Below are 12,555 nucleotides of genomic sequence, written 5' to 3'. Positions count from 1 at the left end.
GGTGTTTACACTAAGATGAAGCCTGGAGTGGCTACATCTTAGTGCAATACAAGCTAGATAGCACAGATGAGAGCTAATCCTACCCTAACCTGCATAATGAGTGCTTTAAACCAGTTTTAGGTATTAATGTGTGGTTAAGAGCTCCAGGAGTTGCCCATGTAACAAAGGCCATATATTAAATTAAAAGTATCATAATCACAAAAAACTTCACATGCTCATCATTGACTAATGTAAAATGACTGTGGATGTTGCAATGCAGAAGAGCTTCTTCACTGACTGGTTTACTTCCGACTAGGCTATCTAAAGATTTAGATGTGGCTTGCTAATGCTACCATCTTTATTGGTCATTCAGTGGTGTGAAATGTCCCAGTAACAGAGTATGGAATTTACTGTTATTTTTCTGTTTTAAACATGTTCATGTGTTTATAATATTTTTTGCCTGTTTCTCCCTAAAGCTAGTAGCACCCCAGGTCAACTGATGGCTCCCAGCCATGGAAGCTTCCTACTTACTGGTGTAGGAGATCCCAGGCTCCCTCTGCACCAGCAATATGGTGTAATGGAATCTGATGCTTGATCCCACAACGATGCCTCCTTCCATTCACATGTAGCATGGCAGGAAGTGTGATTTTTGGGATCTCACATCAGCTCCCATTACACCTTTAAATCTCTTACTACAGCCCCTGGAAGACATGAAGTTAATCTACCATGACAATTCCAGGATATTACAGCATAATATGAAAATGAAGATGTGGTACCTCTTGAGCAATACAGGCTCCCATCAGCACATCAGACTTGTCCTGTGCTAGTAGTGCACTAAATCTCCTAGAATATCTTATCAAGTTTAGCATCTCTGGATCATAATGAAGATAACAAATTAGAAAAAAGATACTTCAGAATAAAAACTGTAGCTTCAGGAATCTGTAGTGTTTCTTAATATTCTACTCTAACAATCAAACTAAAAATTAACAGAATTTACTACAGGATGTGAAGAAAACAATGAGTGTCCTGTTAATATACCTAAATATTCCAGGAATTAAACCAAGCCTCAAACTCCAGAAGATGCTACAAGGATCCCACCATTCTGATCTCACAGGCAATGTCTTTCTAATCCCATATCTGTTGATCAGTTGGGACAAAGGCACATAAAGACACACTCACCAAGCACCTGTAGGGCTTGCTGTGCCATCCACTACCATAGTAATTTATCTCCAGTTGTCCTTCCCTGATGTCTGAAAGGAAGGGGTAGAGAGAGAGAGAAGAAAATGGTCAAAGAAACCAGTAAGACACTGAGGGGAAAATAATCTTTTCATATCCATAAACTCTAAAGCCCAAAAGCATGAGTTTGGATTAAATAATAGTCTTAATCTAGGCTCCTGAAGGCTCAGATCAAGTGTAGACTTACATGGTATATTCATGGAAGAATGGAGATATTCAGATCTTCAAATACCAAGACAGCATCCATCATCACCATCTATCTCATTCCCATTCCCCTATAGAAACACACAAATGCTGATAAAAAAGTAGTGTATCTTTTTAATAAGATCTTTAATTTGATTTTGACCATTCCAAGAAATAGCAAATCCACCACATCCCTTGGTAAGCCACTCTGAGATTTAATCATCATGATGATTTTACTGCCTGGCATGTATATCTATTGAACTGGTACACAGAATTGTGTATTAGTCACTTGTGGGGAAATAGAGCTTTCATAGGATCCAGTTGAATGACTTCACTAAGGACTCTTAAGTTAACACAGACCTCCATGTTTTATGCTCTAAGAACAATGTGTACTTTTCAACCTTTCTTTTGATAATAAAGACACACGGTACAGAAAACAAATAAATAAATATTTTTAGTATCCACAGGCAACATCCTCCACTTGGAAAGGAATGATTGAAAGGAGAAATGAAACAATACTTAAATTTGTCTTTTCAAGTAGATAATTCAATACTGTTCCACAGGCACATAATTAGTATTTGGAATACCACATACAGCAAATATTCATTTCTTGAAGAGATATTTCTTCTGTTTCCAATGGCAATTTCCATACAACTGTTTGAAGGTTGTAAAAATGACAAGGAAAGAGAGGAATTAAGGGATATAATTTGGAGATGTATTTTAAAGGTGCTGAATGGGAGAGATTGTCAGCTGAATTAGATAATGGGTATACTTCAATATATATTACCTAATGATATGACCTAAAATTTTGGTAATCATCCTCATTGTAAGAAAACTTTGGCTGTGGAATAATCTATGATAGAACTGTAAAAGGGAACCAAGGATGGAGGAAATAACTCATGGTTCTTTTCCATTTCTTATTTTGATGAGAAATGAAATGGAGTAGTCTGATGGCCAGGTTCAGGGGAAAACTAGACACTTTTATATAGTTCAGGAACCTACACTCTTTTTAAAAGATATAGATCAAAATAAAACTTATATTTCTAGATATCAATACTGAAATGAAAACCATTTTGGTGCAACTTGAATCTTTTCATATAACTTTATGCAATCAATAGCCTCTTTTATATCAAGAGCTGTATGTTTGGCTATTCCTCACCATGGTTATATGCCAACTCATTTTCATCGGGTAAGGATTATTAGAATTTAGAATTACACTACACTTAACAAATCATAGAAATAATTACATCTTTGCAATAAAATGCATAAGTAATTCCCAATTAAAAATATAAGTGAGGGCCAGATATTCAAAAGCCATTCAGCACAGCTTTTATTTATTTATTTATTTATTTATTCGTTGTGTTGTTTTGGTTAGGTTTGGTTTGGTTTGTTTTTTTTTGAAAATCCAGTTACTTATTTTGGTGCCTAAATAGGAATTTAGATATTCTGATGATATAGCCCTGATTATAGATGTAGAACCCTTTTCAGAATTTTAGCTTTAGTTTCTTCTTCCTGTTAACCCCGTTCCGTTTTCTATACTATCCTTTATTTCTTGTCTGTTCCTTCCTTCTCTGTCTTCTTTGCCTTTTAAACTTTCTCTTCTATCATTTCTCCCATTTTAAAGTTTATGCCTTTCTTAACTATTTTTTTCTTCCTCCTTCCATCAGTCCCACCCAATCACACATGGTAATGTTTTTCATAGTGCTCCTCTAATAGCAGAGCTATCTTCATGCCTTGTCTCTAACAGATAGCTCTTCTGCCACAGTGCCCAAGTGCCCATTAGACCAGAAACCCAAATAGTACAAATTCCATGAGAAGTTCTCACACTACTGTAAAGCAAAGTGACGTGCAGTCAGGATAATGGTTAGAAAGCAACACATTGCCCTGAGAAACAGGGGTAAAGAATGAAAAGACAGAAAGGACTACTAAGGGGAGGGAGAAACACAAACAATAGTAAAAATAGGACTCAGGAATGAAGTCCAGGAAGGATACAACTTTATCAGTAACATAAAGATCACTTAGAGCAATTGCTCCTACTGGTCCTCAATCCAGAAATCCAACTTCCTGAGTATCAGCTCTATGTGGAAGAATCCTTATCTCCTACAGATTGGTTGTAGAAATCTTTATCTATTCCTTTTTTCCCTTTTTTGCCTCCAGCATAGGAGACAGGGCCAGGAGGAGAGAAGTGTGGCAGAACAGCCCCACACCACAGCAATCACTGGTCTTCACTGGCACCTGACACAGGTTAGAAGAGCCTAATTCATGTAGATTGGCAGACAATTCCAGGACTAGGGAAGCAAAAAAGGAATCTATATATTGCATCCTTGCCCTCCCATCCACTGAGTCAGTCAAAAGTTGTTAACTGTCATGGAGGATATTGTTCTGAAAGTTAGAATTAAGCTTCTTGATGAAAGGATCCAACCATAAGAGAGTCATATAAACAGGTGAGCTGTGAAGCTAATATTATTTTGTACACATTAACATTATACATATATATTTCCTTTACAATCACAAGTGTTTGGCTGATGGGTTTAAGTAGAATGATGTTTTAATGTGTATCCTGAATAATTGTATAGATGACATTTTAGAACTTTTTAAATAGTTCATTTGCTCTATGAAAAAAAGTATTTGTGAAAATCATTAGGGTTTTCTGCTTTCTGAAATAGCTAAGGCTGTTCCCCAATCTTTCATCCCTACTGGAGGTAGTATCTGTTGAAAGCTTTGTTGGTAATTTTTAAGTTAATTTAAGAAAAAGGCATCCCCTATAGACAATGTTAAAAGAAATCCAGAACAGGCAGCATTGACATTCCTGCAGTAAAGCAAAATGGAAGTCTTATATTAGTCATTTCTATCACATTAAATTAGTGTTGTATTGTATTAGTACTCTTCTCCAATAATATATTATGAGAGTTGTTAATATGATAAACTTTTTGTATTGTATTAGGAAAAATGGATGTTCATTGGGTATGATGGGACATTGTTAATATAATAGAAAACTGCTGAGATGAGCAATAGATCTCATAAAATACTTTAAAATAGCTCTCTTAGGGCCTTCTTAGTCTGCTCTTCTCTTTTGTGGAACCAATATTTACCTTTTTCACAAAGAGAAAAAAGCAGATTGCCACTGACCACGATGCAACTGGATATTACATCCGTCGTAGGGGATACAAGAAAAAAAATCTCTGACAGTAACTTTTAAAAAGGGAGACTACACCAAAATGAGGAAGCTAATTAGACAGAATTAAAAGGGGCCTCTAAGGAGGTGAACAACATGCAGACAGCATGGAAACTGCTTAAGAACACCATATTGGAGGCACAAAGCAAATACATACTTCAACTAAAAAAACCTAGAAAGTGAACCAAAAAAAAGCCAGCATGGTTTAATGGCAGAGTTGCAGGGGCAATAAGCAAAAAAAAAAGGCCTCTTTCAAAAAGTGAAAGTCTGACCCTAATAAGGAAAATAAAAATGAGCACAATCTGTGGCAAATAAAATGTAAGACTGTAATAAGTAAAGCTAAGAAGGAATTTGAGGAGGGATTAGAGACACAAAAGGTAGGTATACAAAACATAATAATAAATATTTCTTTAAGTTCATTAGAAGCCAAAGATGTACCAGAGTGTCTTTTGGGCCTTTGGATGATCAGAGTGTAAAAGGGGCACGAAAGGGGCATTAAAGCATGACAGAGCCATCCCCAAGAAACTAAATGTGTTCTTTTAATCTGTCTTTTCTGTGGAAGATGTTAGGGAGAGTCCCTCACCAGATCCACTCCTGTCTAAGGACAAGTCAGTGAGCTGACCCAAACTGAGATTTCAATAGATGAGTTCATATAGGAAACAGACAAACTAAAGAACAGCAAATCACCAGGACCTGATGGCTTTCACCCTGGGGTCTTGGAGTCCTGAAGGAGATCAGATTAGAAATTGCTGAATTCCTAGCTGTAGTATGCAACTAAAACAGCCTGTCTAAGTACAAACAGTCAAAAAACCTGAGGCTGAATCAATTCTAGCTTTGCAAGTAAATCTAAATTCCACAGATCGAACCAATAAACAAGTGAATAGACATTCACTTCGGATTAGGGAAAAACAGCCGCATGCCTGTAGTGGTTTAGGCCAGAAGCCAGGAGATGCTAGAGAATCCCTCCCCTCCCTACCCAGCTGAAGCAAACAGCTTGGTCTAAGGCCAAGCAGAGATTTGTGGGAGAGGTTCAAAGTATTCTGGGATGTTGAGGAACTGTAAGCTAACTAGGAAATTTGGGACAGATGTTTAAGTCTGATACTAAACTAAATCTGATCCAGATTTATCTTAAAGTGGTTTGGGGCATTTTGAAAGCAGTTTATGTGCACTGAACTTCTGATGTATTACAAATTTGAACTGGTTTCTGATCACTTATACAGGTTTATATGTAATTCCTGTCCCTAGCTCCTATAAATTAAAACAGCCTTGGTACCAGAGTACTGGAGAGTTGCCAATGTGACTTCCATATTTACAAAAATGCTGTAGAAGGAACACAGGGAATTACAGGCCAGTGTGCCTAATTTCTATTCCTGAAAAACTGGGGAGATCCAGTTGACATAGTATATTTGGACTTCCAAAAAGTCTTTGACAAGCATTTAACTAAATTGTCATGGGAGTAAAAGGGATGTCCACTTGTAGATTAGAAACTGGCTTAAAGATAGAAAGCAAAAAGTGTCCGTGTCTACATGAGACACTGGCTGTGCAGTCATTACTATGCAGTCATTTACTACTTGTTTATAAACAAACCACTTGTTTATACAAGTACTAAATGACTGCACAGTAACTTGGGTTACTGCACAGTAGTGTTGATGAATGGCTTTGTTTGTGATGCTGGGTGCACAGTAGCTTAAAACTACTGTGTAGTAGTGTTGTGTCATGGTTGCTGCCTTGTGACACTACTGCACAGTGGTCTCAGGCTACCGTGCACTCAGCATCTCCTATATATGCAGCCAGTGAATATAAATGGTCAGTTTTCAGGATGGAAAGAAGTAAACAGTGGGATCCCCCAGGGATCTGTTTTAGGACTGATGCTGTTTAATGTATTCATAAATGATTTGGAAAAAGAAGGGAGTAGCAAGGCAGCCAAATCTGCACATGACACAAAAGTATACAAAATGGTAAAAACCAAGGAAGACTATGAGGTGCTAGAAAAGGATCTGGCATGATTGAACGAATGGACCACAAAATTGCAGATTAAGTTCCCTAACACACACCAGGCCCCCAAACCTAACCACTGTCCCCCATAAATGCAGCTAGAAGAGGCACCCTTATGTAAGCCATCATCCCTCTCCCAGGTGGAGAAGGAGACCAGGGCCTCCTCTGACCCAATACCACCAACTCAATATCACCACACCCCTGTACCTTCCCATAGTAGGGAAAGAGCCCCCTGAGGTGGATGTGACCCCAGCAGTCCCCAACAAGGGGAAGCTAATGAAACAGAAGGAGCCAGCAGGGCCCCTGGCCAGTCTCCCCACAGGGTCCATGGCCTGACATCAACCCAGGGCAGGGGTAACAGGCTCCTTGGTGGCCTCCTTCACAGTGTGTGAGAAGGAGAAAGGACTCACCACCAAGCCCAAAGAAGTAACACATGTGGGAACCAGGTGCTGCTTATCAGGGAGCAACTCAACCACCCAGCCCTTCCCTACCCCTGCCCCAAGCCAGGCTGTAGCAGGGAGCTATATGGAAACCCAAAGGCTCCAGGCCTGGGCCCTCCACTGCCTCCACCTCTTCTACCTTGGCTCTTCCCCACCCTCAGCAGGTAGCACCGGATGCACTGCTAGCTGCCCAATGATACTTCAGACTTGAGACCTATGTGCAAGTGGTTATGTAGGCAGTGGGAGGCCCCAGGATCATGGTAGTCTCCAAGCTCTATGTTAAGGGGTTCTTCTTCCTTGCCATAGAGGTTACTGCACCAGAGATAATGAAGATTCTTGTGCTGGGGGTTGTCAACATCTCCCTTGAGCCGCCAGAGGAGCTGGAAACTTTGATAGTCCTAAACATCTTTTCACCACATCTGCTCAACTCAGCCCTGATGCACCACCTCCAGGACCTAGGGAAGATCATCTATGTAGTCACCCCTATTCCTCCTAGAGTGCTGGGATCCCGGCCTCTGCCATGTATGGTCTGCCCACCACCAGGTCACCATTCAGCTGATGGCAGGGGCCAGGGTGGGGGTGAAAGGGGGCTTCAGGGTCCCCTTTCAGGTGTCCCTTATACAAGTCCATTACATAGCTGGGGACAGCTGTTACTTCCAGTGCCTGGCACCAGGACACTTCCTCTAAGAGTGCCTCCTAAATCACCTGAGAAGTGTCACTGCCACCAGTATGGAGCCTTTCCACAAGCTCAGGGGAAGCCATGCCACAACCACCAGCAGGGTTTCAAGGCAGGGTGGGGGGAGTTGGCAGAGGAAGGAAGGTAGTGGGGTGTTCTCACCCCCACTACCCCACCACCAACTCGTCCTAACTCCACACCACTCCCCCTACCTGGATCTAACCCAGCTGCTGGCCACTCTATGGCTGAAGTCTGAGGTGGACTCCCCCTGTCTTCTGCTATGCCAACTCTGTGCCTACTCTCCCCAACCTCAAGAAGCTGCACCACTACTTCTGCTGGTGTCAGGAAATATAGCAGATCTGGAAGTTCAAAATATGTTCCATTGGGCCTCTGCCCCCACTGGGATGGAGGAGTGGGAAACATCTGTCCCCCAGAAGACCTAGGAAAAATCCACACAATCAAGAAAAGGGTGACTTGGAGTCTGTGAGCTCTGTGGAGCCTGCAGATCTCTTGGTAACAGTGGTCCCCAGGGAAGAATTACTCCAGTTTCTGGAGATCAAGGTACACCTCTCCCTGGACCTTTTGGGAACAAAGTGTATACCTCTCCCTGGACTAATTCAGGAACTTTCACCAAATCCTCAATGCCATGAAGGCACAGAGTGCCTTGGGCAAGGGGCCCAAGTAGTGCAAGGCTAGGAACTACCAGTGGGTCCTCAGCTTCAACAATGATTTTTATGTTTATAAGAAGGTGGCAGGGTTGTTGCCGGACCCTGCACCTGGCATTGCCCCCTGAAAAACCCTAGCTAAGCCCACCAATACCCCTATCCATGAGGTAGCTCACTATCAGGACCCTGAATGTCCATAGCTGCAGGAAAGATCTCCACACATGCCAGATATGCCACAGGCACACAGAGAAAGAGTTCTTTGTGCTGTGACTTCAGCCATTGAAGCCAGCTGAAAGCTGGAGTGGGGAGAGATGGTCTTCTTCAGCTACCTCACAGAGACATCCTGTGGGGTGGCCAGCCTGTTCTCCCTGCACCTGTATCCAGAGATCCTCCAGGCCTTTGTGATGGTGCCAAGCCACATGCTTCACTTGTGGGTCCTGATCTGAATCTGATCAACACCTGTGCCCTTGTTCAGGGCTTAGATATGGTTCAGTTCTAGTAGCAGGCAACCCACCTGTCCCAGCAACCCAGCCCTTAGGAGTTCTTGGTCCTCAGCAGGGACTTGTGCATCACCATGGAAGTGCAGGACCACACTGGCAGGGAATGAAGCCAGGCTGCCACAGATGTCCTGAGGGCAATAATCTCTGACCTGTCCCTAATGGGCATCTGGTATACCCACCACCCTGACAATACCACCATCTTTGTCAGGATAGAGGAATGGCAGCCACACCACTTTCTGATTAGATAGAATTGTCTACATCTCCTTGCTGAACATCATCCAAGTCCATGCCTTTGGAATCAGGGTGATCTTCGTCAGCAAGCACCACCTTATCTACACTCAGGCCAATTGTCGCCTGAGCACCTGAGTTATTCTGCTGGATCTTTAAAAACAGTCTTCCAGAGGATGTGGGATTTGTGGCATCCTTTTAGGTGTTCTAGATAACTTGGTGCAAGCAGCAGAAGGCCTTCCCCTTGGTGCAGATATGTTGGGATGTATGGAATGTCTGTGTCCAGATCTTTTGCTGCAACTACACCCAGGGGCAAATCCTGCAAAGGAAGGTGGCCAGGGAGCAGCTCAAAAGGGAGGTTATAAAGCTGGAGAGGCCTCTGGATACTGACCAAACAATCTGTTCCTCTGTGGAAAGTGTCAGGATAAGTGGGAAGAGCTCTGGGCTCTAGATGACCACTGAACCAATGGTATGTTTGTCTGAACATGGATCCATATCTTCCAGGAGATGAACCATGGCTCCCACTTCTTTTATGCCCTGGAGAAGATGTGGGGTGCCAAGTAATACATTACTTGCCTCCTGGCGGAGAACAGCTCATGGATCCCGACAAGCTGCATGACAGGGTGAGGGTCTTCAAGCAGCACTTTTTTTGTTGATTCTGACCAATCACAAAATCAATCAGGTCCTGTAGGAGTATAATAGTAAGAGCTTTGCTAAGAGCAAGAATTTTGCATGCTGTGCTAATAGCAAAAGTTTTGCATGCTGATTCCATAGGAGGCCGGTGAAGCAGCACATAGCCTCCTGCTCTGTGAGTGTGACTAAGCCATGAACCTAGATAGTAGAATGTGATAAACACCAGTTGCATTGGATCACAACTCATCCCCATTTTCCTAGCTTGGGATAATGTTGTTTACTTCAGACTATATAAGCTGTATATTCTTGGGTTGCCATGAGTTCCTCCACTCTGGCAAGAGTCCTGACTTGTGGAGAGCCCCAGCACAGGTTGTCACATCCCCCAGATTGGGACACTCCAGGGCCAGGGGAACTATGTGGGGTAGTGGCTGCTACCTAAGGCTGATGTAAGGTGACTGTCCTCTCTGCTCTGTTCTATCACCTGCTTCTGTGAGTATCTTTAAATAAAGCTTTGCAAGGGTGAAAACTACTGTGAGTACGTCCTTTGTTCAAGCATGGGGAATCTGCTGAACCCAATAGTTCAATCTAAGACAAGAAGGGACTGCTAGAGATCATCATGGGTAATCAAGACGCCCTGAGCTCTTGGATGCCCTTCAGTTGATGCACACCAACAAAGCGTTAGGTATTGATGGGCTGGATGTGGAGTTCTGCTGCATCTTCTGGGACATTCTTGGCCCAGACCTTACCAGAGTCTGGGTTGTCTGAAGAGGATGAGAACCTGCCTATATTGAGCAAGAGGGCTGTGCTTACCCTCTTTCCCAATAAGTGGGATTTGAGGAACTGGTGCCCAGTCTTCCTGCTGTGCATGGACTACAAGGGCATGGCAAAAGCTGTCTGATGTGCCTGAAGTATGTGCTGGTAGACATGATCCACCCCAATGACCCTCCTGTCTCTTGATCAGACTTTGGTCCCACTTTCTCTGGTTCCTCCTGGTGCTGTATGCCTCTGCACAGTGTCTGGTCAAGCTCAACTGGAAACTGAAAGGGCCAATTCTGTTCAGCAGGGAATGTGTTAATGTTACTCGCTATTGAGCCAACCGTACACCATTGCCCTCCTGCCCTTCCTTTGCTTCTTGTTCAAAGGTATAGTGGTACTGTTGCATAAAAGTGGTCCTATCAACATATGATGATGTGCTTGCTACCATGCAGACCCCAGGTGATTTGGTGCAGGTAAAACCTGCTGATCCATCTACTCAGTGGCTTCTGCTTCCTATGTCAACTGGGTCAGGAGCTCTGACCTGATAATGGGTGCTGGGTGGGAGGTGGCCTTTCTTCTACTTGAGCTCCAGGAAACTTGCTGGAGCACAGGCTCACTGCTCTACATGGGGCTTTACCTGTCCCCTAACCATCCATCCCCACTGGAGAACTGGGATCAGCTGGAGGTCAGGGTTTCTGAGAGGCTATAGGCATGGATGGGGCTTCTCCAGTGCCCCTTCCTCTGCTGGTCATCAACTATCTCATCCGGTCTATGCTAGGCAGACCCCACAACACTCCCTACCATCCTATCTCATCAGGCTGAGGGATACCATACCAGTCTACTTCTAAACAGCCCATTGCCATGAGCTCTACGTGCTCATATTCCACATACTCCACCATCCCACACTTGCATAAGAGCATTTCTCATTGTGCAGGGGCTGGCATGCCACATATAATCCTGTCTCTAATCAGGGGTCCTGTCAAGTTCCCAAAATAACAGTTCTTAATCAGTTTCTTTAGTTCAGTAATATACTGATCTATACTTTGTTGTATTGTTTATTTGAATATTGAAGTTTTATGTCTTCCAAGAGTCTCATTCTTTTTTGGCATGTAGTAGTCCTCAAATATGGACCATTTTATAACTTCAGTTTTTGACTTTTTCAAAGGTAAATGTGGTATAAACAGGGTTTATAGGGTTCCTTCCCCACAGTATGCAAGACAATTGAAGATTTTATTTTATTATTTTTCCCTTTTTTCCCTGTGACTGCTAGATGCCACTTAGACCTTTTTTCTGAATGCCCTCCAGTTCTCTGCTATATTGCCCAACATCAGAAAGGCAAGAGGAGGTTGCATGACTAAATGTACTTATACTTAGCTGTGCAGGCAGATTGCTGCCAGAAGCCCTTGTCCTTCTATGTTCCTGCATCACTCCACTTACTCTCGGTTTCCAACTTCAGTTTCGAACTCAAATTCTTTCTAGTTCTTTCTCATTTACCATGTAGTGATCACCAAGTTCAAAAAACAAAGGCATGAATGAATGAGAAGTACTAAATAGTTTTATTTGTTCAGCAGTAAGTCAGCTTCTGCAAATCTTTAGTCTCTCTAACTACCTAACATGACTCAGGGACCATCTTCTAATTCCTCTGTAGTCTTATTAGTTAGGGAGCAGTTTTAAATTACAACTTCTGTCACTAAGAACCTGAATCTCCTATTTCCTCAAATAGTGCCATAACTACTGGCATTTGCTTCAGAAAAGGCTGAAGGCATGCTACACCTGTTGAAGCTGGCCCACTGGATATCCATAATTTTAAGATCTAGGTGCCTAGAAAGAGAGCACACTAGGCTTCCACCATCATCCCACCATATGGACACAGATTTTGCCCTGAAGACTGCCCAGTGGCCAGCTTCATCAAAAGTGATAGAGCATATCTTCAGCTCTATCCAGTCTATGCCTTGGAAAGTAGGCATGATCTTAATATCGGAAAAGGATAAGGATCCTGGAGTCGTCATTGACTCCACGATGAACATGGGCCGGCAGTGTGGGGAGGCAGTCAAGAAGGCCAACCGTACCCTGTCATGCATCCACAGAT

The sequence above is a fragment of the Crocodylus porosus genome, unplaced genomic scaffold (assembly GCF_001723895.1).
Source record: "Crocodylus porosus isolate Cpor-Errol unplaced genomic scaffold, CroPor_comp1, whole genome shotgun sequence".
NCBI classification, from domain to species: domain Eukaryota; kingdom Metazoa; phylum Chordata; order Crocodylia; family Crocodylidae; genus Crocodylus; species Crocodylus porosus.
The sequence above is the reverse complement of the archived record's forward strand: the minus strand, read 5'-3'. Positions refer to the sequence as shown.